This window comes from Oryctolagus cuniculus, chromosome 19, assembly GCF_051225735.1.
Source record: "Oryctolagus cuniculus isolate XC-2025 breed Fujian yellow rabbit chromosome 19, ASM5122573v1, whole genome shotgun sequence".
Lineage (NCBI taxonomy): Eukaryota > Metazoa > Chordata > Mammalia > Lagomorpha > Leporidae > Oryctolagus > Oryctolagus cuniculus.
Window position 1 is genome coordinate 23397969 of NC_142885.1, and position 8928 is coordinate 23406896.

An 8928-nucleotide genomic window follows, 5' to 3' on the forward strand; every position below is an offset into this window, starting at 1 on the left:
GTGTTAAGAGATGAGTGATCATACCATGAAAAGCTTGCATAGGAGAACCAGGAATGTATATTCCTAAGTAAAAGAAACCTATTTTTGTGATTTCAACTCTAGGACAGTCTAGAACAGACTTAACTATGGAGACAGTAAAAGGATCAGTGGTTGCCTGGGACAAGAATTTTAAGGCAGAGAAAATAACTCTGCATTAAATTATGATTGATATGTGTTGTTGTACATTTTTCAAAGCCTGTAGGATATATCACACCAAGAGTGAATCTGAGTAAACTGTGGACTACGGGTCATAGTGATGTGTCAATGTAGGCTAATTAATGAGAATAAGCATACCGTCCAGGGGGGATGTTGATATAGGTGAAATGTGGGGGGGGGCAGAAGAGGAAAATCTCTGTATCTCCACTTAATATTTTTCTGTAAACCTAAAACTGTTCCAAAAATAAAGTTTATTTTTTAAAATGAAACATTCACAGAAGCATAAAAAATCAAACACCTAGAAATAAATCTGATAAAAGTCCAAGATCCCTTTGTGAAAATCATGAAGCATTACTGAGAGAAATAAAACATGAATTATTTAAGTAGAAAGATATAACATGATTATTGATTGTATACTTTATGTTATAATGATCTCAATTCTCTTTCAGCTACTGTTCTATAGCAAAGATGTGATTCTAAATTTTATATGGAAACCCAAAAGCTTAAGAATGGCCAAAGTAAACTTTTGAAGAAGAAGATGAGAGGACTTGCTCCCCAGGACATACAGACACATTAGTTCTGGTAATTAGGACAATCTGATAATGGGCAAGTTAAACAGTGGAAGGGAACTGATGATTCCAAAGCTAACTCACACAGAATGGGCTTGATGTATTGTAAGGATGGTACTTTAAAATAAGAGAAAGAGGACTGTCTTTCCCATAAGCAGAAGTGGGGCAAGTGGGACTCATGTGCAAAAAAATATTAAAACTTGACTGCTACGTTTAGTTTCACGAGATTCAGAACTAAATGCAAAAGGCAAAACAATAAAAAAGGGAAGGCAACATAAGGCGATATCTTCTTGTTCTCAGGGTAAGGAAATATCCTTAAATTATGACACACAAAATACAAATCATGTCCTAAACAGCACTCTGGCCTCAGAATCAGCCCTTAAGGCATTCGGATCTGGCTAAAAAGCCCATGAGAGTATTTTTGGCATGGAAAGGCAAGACAGTCTTGCAAAAAAAATGACCAAATGAAAGATCTCTGTGAGTGAGATCCCAGTGGAAAGAATGGACCATCAAAGAAGGAGGTACCTTTCTCTGAAGGGAGACTAGAACTTCCACTTTGACTGTGGCCTTGTGTAAATCAGATTGGAGTTGGCGAACTCAAGAGGCTTCCATAGCCTTGGCAACTCATGACTAGAGCCTCAGGTGATAACGGATGCCATAAATAAGAGTGTCAATTGTTAGATCAACAACAGGAGTCACTGTGCACTTACTCCCCATGTAGGATCTATGTCCTTAATGTGTTGTACTCTGTGTGTGAATTAATGGTATAACTAGTACTCAAACAGTACTTTATACTTTGTGTTTCTGTGTGGGTGCAAACTGTTGAAATCTTTACTTAGTATATACTAGATTGATCTTCTGTATATAAAGATAATTCAAATGAATCTTGATGTGAATGGGATGGGAGAAGGAGCAGGAGATGGGATGGTTGCGGGTGGGAGGGAGGTTATGTGGGGGAAAAGCCACTATAATCCAAAAGTTGTACTTTGGAAATTTATATTAATTACATAAAAGTTAAAAAAATACAAATCATAAAAGAAAACATTTAAAAGTTGGGCCCTATCAAAAGTAAGAGCCTCTGCTCATCTGGAGACAGCATGAAGAGAATGAAAAGGCAGTCTCTTCATTAGTACATAGAAAGAACCAGTATAAATGAGAAAAAGGCAGAGCTTCACCAAGTGGCCAATAGTTTTGATGAAGCAGGTAATTCACAAAGGAGAATATCCAAATAGCCATGAGTACATGGAAATATACTGACTTCATTAATAACTAGGAAAATGCAAGTTGAAGCACCAGGAGCTATCATTACTATAGCCATCAGGATGACAAAAATGAAACTGACTGACAATATCAAGCTTGGCAGGTGATCAGGAGCTAAGGGACTTCTCAGGGATTGTTGAAGGCACACTGGGGTGCCCTCATTGGAAAAGAGTTTGTCCTGATGCACAGAAGTTCAAAGACACATGAGCTCTATGAGCCACCACTTACAAACAGAGGCACAAATGCCCTCAAAGTCACAGGACCTGGTTGGTGTGCTTCCCCGGATTCCTCTGGAGATCACCAAGGCCCTAGACCTTGATTTAATAGTAATGAATGAGGACATACGGAGTGCGGGGGTCTGCTCTCCTAAGAGGAGACATTTGGGCTCAGTCTGGGAGGAAAAAGACCTGAAGATGACTCCATCTTCCTTCTGTCCTCTGGTCTGTTGGCCCATGGTGAGGTCCGCCCTGCACTTTGTGCTAAAATCCCACCGCTCTGGCTTTTTCAGACATTCTTCCTTGATGCAAAACAAAGTGTGCTAGTCTGAGACCTGCCCTTCAGAAGGGAGTTAGTGGTTCAGGAGGCCTTCGGTCTGGTTTTGTTAGAATGTTAAATGGAGCTCCTTCTTTTTCCCTTCCTGCACTCCCGCCAGCAGCATGGCAGTGTGGGCTCAGTGGTTTCTGAGTGCCCTTAGCTGGTGTCCTTGCACTGCCAGCAGGACAAGGATGTCATCGTCCACCAACCACGAATTAAATCGAGGTGTCTCTCCTTGGGGCAGGGCAGAATGCATATCTCCCCAAGGACAGTGAGGGGGCTTCTGGAGGCCTCCCATTAGCATTATTCCTGGCCTCTAGGCAGTGATATAGAATGATTTCAAACCACGGTTCACTGCTTTTACCTTAGCAACCAGACTGAAGCAGAATCCATGAATGCCCTCCGCAGTGACAAGCTTGATTTATCCTCCTGGGTAGCAACTATTTCCCCATACAAAGAAGGGCTCCATATACATTTATTATCCATTGACATATACTGTGACATCACTGTGGGCCCAAGACAGAGGATTTGTGGAGGAAATAATAAATAAATAAATGAGGACACGATCAGTCTGCAGCCCAGCTGTACTGAGGCCCCTCTGAGACAGTGGAGTGGACCTCCACTCACCGCAGGAGGTTGTAAATTCCTGGCAGAAGGAAGTCTTGGCTTCCGTGTTCTGCGTTTGTTTCCATGCAAAGAAATGGCCCATATTTCACTTTGTTTTCTCATTTATTTATGTGCTCAGTTATTTACTGTCTGCCATTCCACTAGACTGAGTTTCCAGGCATCATGTGTATTGCATACAGGTATTGTCCCCATGCCCTAGTATAGCCATGGACACGTGGAGGGCCAGGGGATTTTTGTTGAGTGGATCTACAATTTTAAGCTCTGTCTGGAGCAGGATCACTACATGCTACTCCTATTCTACTCTCATGGAACTCCATCCCATCCTTGGGTGGCCCTGCAAAACTTCCCACAAGAAGGTGTCTTGAGTGTGCAAATCTCCATGGAAAATTTGGGACAAAACAGAAGAATGCCATGCAAGTTGATCAGATAGTTTAGGCAGCCAGAGAGTTATGTTTCATGGATACAACAGTCTCTTTGCCTCCCCCTCATCCCAGAGATTATCCCTAACACCCCCACCCCATTAGAACCTCTGGCAACTCCAGATCTTGCTGTCACTTTTCCCTTTCCATCTCTCCTCCTTTTCTCAACTCTTCTTTATGCTTTTAGGAAGAATAACTCAACTCTTTTAAGTTCAAGTTCCTACCTGAACTCAAAAGCTCACCCTTGCCCACTCAAACACCATCAGTGCATCAGCCAAATTAAAGAACTCTGTCTCTTAGCAAACCCAGAAGGTCAGAGACAGATCAGTGTTCTCTTCTGGCAGTACTCCCCTTATTCACAACCAAGAATTTCACCTGCTTCTCAGTCTGTTATTTTACCTCTCTGCTTTTCCACGAAGTTAAAACAAACACCAAGTATCCCTCCTGTTCTCCAACATGTTCCTTTCCTTTCTTCCATTCTTTTCTTCCTTTCTGTCTTGTCTTCTTCTCCTTCCTTCCTTCTTTTCTTCCACCTTTCTTAATTAATTCCTCCCTTCCCTCCTTCCTTCCTTTTTACCTGAGAGGGGGAGGGGAGGCAGTAGGGGAGGAAGTGAGGGAAGGAGGAAGGGAGGGAGGGAGAGTGATAGAAAGAGGGAGGGAGGGAGGGAGGGAGAGAAACTTGCTCATCTGCTGAATCACTCCCTAAATGTCAGCAATGGCCAGATTTGATCAGAGGCCAATGCTGGGAACATGGAATACATTCCACATCTCCTATGCAAGTGGCAGCAACCCAATTACTTGAGCCATCCTTTATTACCTCTCAGGGTCTCCAACAGCAGGAAGCTGGAGTCAGCTGGAGCCAGGAACCAAACCTAGGAACTCCAGCACGGGATGCAGACATCTTAACTGGCTTCTTTTTTTTTTATATTTAGTAAGCCTACTTTATTTACATAATACATATTTTTGCCATGCAGCTTAATAAATTACACTCAATGTAATGACAGACAAACACTACCTGGCTATTTGAAAATGGCTTTATATAGAAAGATAACTGTACTTAAATGAGTTAATTACAACCCTATAAATTACTGTAGACAATATAAAACAGGCATAGTAATTTTAAAACATAAAGTCTGTAGGTAAAGAACTTTTATAGTTTACACATAGGTAAAATTAACACCAGTTGTTTTTGAGCACTGAAGCTGGATAGCATACTTTTAATCTTATTTTGATAACTATAAAAACAAAATAAATATACAAGGCTCAGATTTGTATGCAAGTTTTAAATGTTCTTTAATGTTAACAATATCGTAAAAATTTTAACAGTAGTGCTGTGCACACAGTAGGTGGTCAATAAAGGCGGATATACAGAAGTGCTTATAGTTTGACAGCAATCGACTCCTTCATTCCCTACTTTATAATAAATATAACATAGAAAAGATAAAAATGAGAGAAGGCCCTCTTCCAAATTCTAGCCTTTTCATAAACAGTTGAAATGTTTACATGGCATAATTCTCTCTACGGTGAGACAGTATATCTTTTAATCAAAGAAAGGTGTTAAAAAATACAGTATATGCATTAATTCATATGGCAAGCATTAAATCAATACACTAAAACAAAAATACGAATTTAAAATTGAAAAAAATTAACTTCTTTTTAATTTGGAGAAGATTTTATAATAAAAAATGGTTCCATACATAAAATAACTGGACTTCCACTTTATTTTTAACTTGATTGTTAACTACTCAGTGTATTCTGTTTGACCAAAATGACAAAAATATTAATTTAAAAGTAGGCCAACAAAGCATGCTTTAAAGGAAATATCGCCTACTCTTGTACCACTTAACATATACATCGAATTTGTGGCCTTATGAGGTAAGAGAGCCATTTTCAGAGTAGCATTCTGTCATAAAAAATGGGTATGACAGAAAATGCCCTGACTGAACCTAGCTAGGAAATGCTCCTTGCTGAGCATTGTGGGTGGGGTGGAGGTGAGGGTATGGAATTTGTATTTCAAAAGCACTACACTGGAAAGAAACACAACATTTTACAGATGCATAAACTGAGGTACATTAAAGCAGCTTTCCTAGTATCCGATGTACACAAGGCATTTTGGGAATGAACTTCACCAGGATCAACTTTTTTTTCTGATATTCAATAATTGTGTTCTGAAAGCAGTTCATGCTCATGAAGAAACTTGGATAATATTTTATATTCCAATAAAAGATGTACATTTTTGTGAATCTGCTTTAAGGGATTTAATTAACGCAGATGAAAATACTACAATACAAGGGGGCAGGGAGCCCTAGTGAGTACATACAAAACGGAGTACGTTTAACACTTCAGGTCCAAGTATCAGTGTTTCTCGGCACTTTGTCAGGGCAATGCATAAAACATGCAGAAGCAGGACCAGAGCACAGGTGAATAGCCACATCACCCAACTGGGCATCGGCATGACTTGTTCTAAGGCCTAAAAGTGCACTTCCAGGTCAAGACGGCCATCTGGGTCCTATGGCCTTGAAATTATTCGCGGCCATATAGCTGGGAACCCCAATCATCAGGAAATTTAGGAATACAAATTCAGAAAAGCAAAAGTTTTTCTGGAATTTCGGAGTCAAATTTTCTGTCTTGCAATTAAATTATTACTGGGAATTAAATAGTATCTGGAATTAAAACTTTTGGTGGCTAAAGACTTCTGTGGTTTTACACCATAGAATCTGTTGCCTAATCACATAGTTACTATCTAATGTGATTCTTATCTGATAGAAAATAACAATGCAAGTTTCTTTTCCTTTTCTCAATACCCCTCTCAACTTGAGAAGAAGTTGCAAGTTTTTGTTCTGGCAAAGTAAAAAAATCCAGTGTTGCTAGAGAGTAGAGAATGTATAACTAAAGGAAATACTATCTTAAGTGCCAGTATCAAACAAAATATGTATTTAATGGCTAGTGATTATGCAAAATCACTGTCCTAACTTACATGAATACTAAGCACAGGCCGTATCAATCTTGCCTTGATTAGGCACTTAAATTTGACAATTTACTGAAAGTATCTTCTATTAAAGTAATCACACAGGATGACTCCATTTTCTAATGGAGATGAGCCCTTCCTAAGGAAACGAAGCTGGTGGTAAGTAAAATAAAATCCTATTTCTGCACTAGTGCCACATGCATTGTTCAGATGTTTCTTATGATTGCCAGCGAAACTTCACTTTCTGTATAAGCAGAAGATTAGTAGTTTTAAGGGTCCATAAAGCAGTTGTTACTACACAGATACCCAAGTTTATTTTTCCAATTTTAAAAAGCATTACTCATGATATATTAAACAAGAGGAAAAAGAAAAACTAATGAGAACCTTAAAAACAGTGGGGTATACAACTCCCCATTATATATTGCTTAACAACTGAATTCACCAGGTGGCCATACCTGAATTCACAAATGTGAAACATAGTCAGGACAAGGCTTGCTATGTCTATACTGCATGACATACACTGTTGACTGATGCCACCAATATAACATCACTACTGCAAGGATATGCCATATTTGGTGGCTTGATCCGAGGTAGTTTAGTTGTCCTGGAAAGTACCGTTCTGGCACTTTGGAAATGTAGAAGAGGAAAGCAAGAAGAGCAATCATATACATCACAAGTACACGGGGTGCAAAGTCCTGTACAATAGGAGCACCGACTCCACCATTGAGCCAAACCCAGTGAAGAGTGGGGATCACTCCATATCCCGAAACAGAACAGAAGATGATAGAACGGAGCCTCTGCCATTGCTGTTTGAGGTAATTGGGATGAATCTGCGCAAAGAACACTGCCAGGATCATGGCCAGCACTGTGATCAAGTACACTTGGCGCCAATAATTATTACAATAAAATGCATAAAATACTCCTGAGACATAGCAGCCCAGTACTCCAATAGAAATTCCTGCATAATCTAATGCCATCCATCTTCGACATGTTTTTTCTGATTAATGGCAAGAAAAACGGTGATAGCCCACAGAGCAAAGCATACAGACCTGGAAGCAGAAAAGACAAATAGAACAAATTACAAAATCTTCTCTGGATGCACTTGCCGAGGGTAACACAGATGTCATATCATATATTCCCAGGGTGAAGAAGAGAAAGAAACCCAGCAAATGACTCCAGATGTTAACCGTCTCATTAGATAAAATAAACAAACTTTTGATACACAGCCTGGAGGGCAGGTAGGCCCGGTAGCCGTCGGTGATGTAAGGGTTGTCCTTGAGGGACACGGGGATCTGCTCGTAGGTGTAGAGGCGGATGCCGCGGGGCACCAGGACCGGCCAGTACTGGTAGCTGCCCAGCTCGATGTAGTGCGCGCTCTTCAGCAGCTTCTGATGCATCGTCCTGGCTGCCGCCGCTCCAGGCTCCGGAGCTCGCCCAGGCCCCGCCTCCCCAGGGAGGGGGCTTCTCTGCTGGAGCCCCGCCCCGGAGCCCGCGGACGCTGCGCCTTAACTGGCTTCTTTACCACTAGGTTTAATGCCTGCTTCCTTTCCAATACTTTTATCTAGAGTAAAAGTGGTTTAAAAGATGACAGATGGAGACCTTGACAAAGATAAATAAAATCCTCTAAAAGTCTGGATCCTGAAGCCTAGGTACATGTAGATGTGGGGAAGGGAAATTCCCCTTTTCTTTGCCTTGGTGGTTAGAGAGGTATGTGAGTTGCCTGTATTTATCACACAAGGGTTTTTATTCTTAGGGAAGAAGAGTTAAAGGAGTCATCATTTTGATTCTTGAATTTTCTACGCCCTTTTATCTGTTAAAGTAAAGCTGACTGCTCAAATATAAACCTTGGAATCTTTGAGACTCAAAACATCATGCTTACTTCCATTCACATTAGAGGTTGCAGGGCCTTCCACATGATCATACAGAGGCCCAGGCCCCTTCTAATTTGTGGCTCCTTTGACCTCTTCTTCCTCTCAGCAGCTTACAGATGCAGACAGACTATGAGGGTAGACATCGCTTCCTAACCACCTGGCACTTCACCAAGCCTGTCTGCTTACATTCCATCGGTGAGAAGCAGTCCCACGTCCCATCTACATATAAGGTGGGGGGGATTGAGAAATGCAGCCCTTGGCTGGACCAGGAAAAACAAACCTTTGGTGGTCACCAGGCCATGCTGGTCAAACCTCAGAACCAAATTTCCATCTGGAGCTTAGTCCCAGGTAGTTGGCCTCTTTCCCTCCTCCTGGCCTCAAATCTCAAATATTAGGCTGAGGCTTCTACTCTCAATCCCAGAAGGATTCCTCTTCTCTCAAACTTCATCCCTGATGGACACTTTTCTCCCATCTGAAAAGGTCAA

General features: G+C 40.9%; 1 pseudogene; it reads right to left on the reverse strand.

Moving 5' to 3' along the window:
- Positions 1-6911: 6911 nt before the first annotated feature.
- Positions 6912-7969, reverse strand: LOC149120419 (progestin and adipoQ receptor family member 3 pseudogene; annotated as a pseudogene).
- Between the last annotated feature and the right edge of the window lie 959 nt (positions 7970-8928).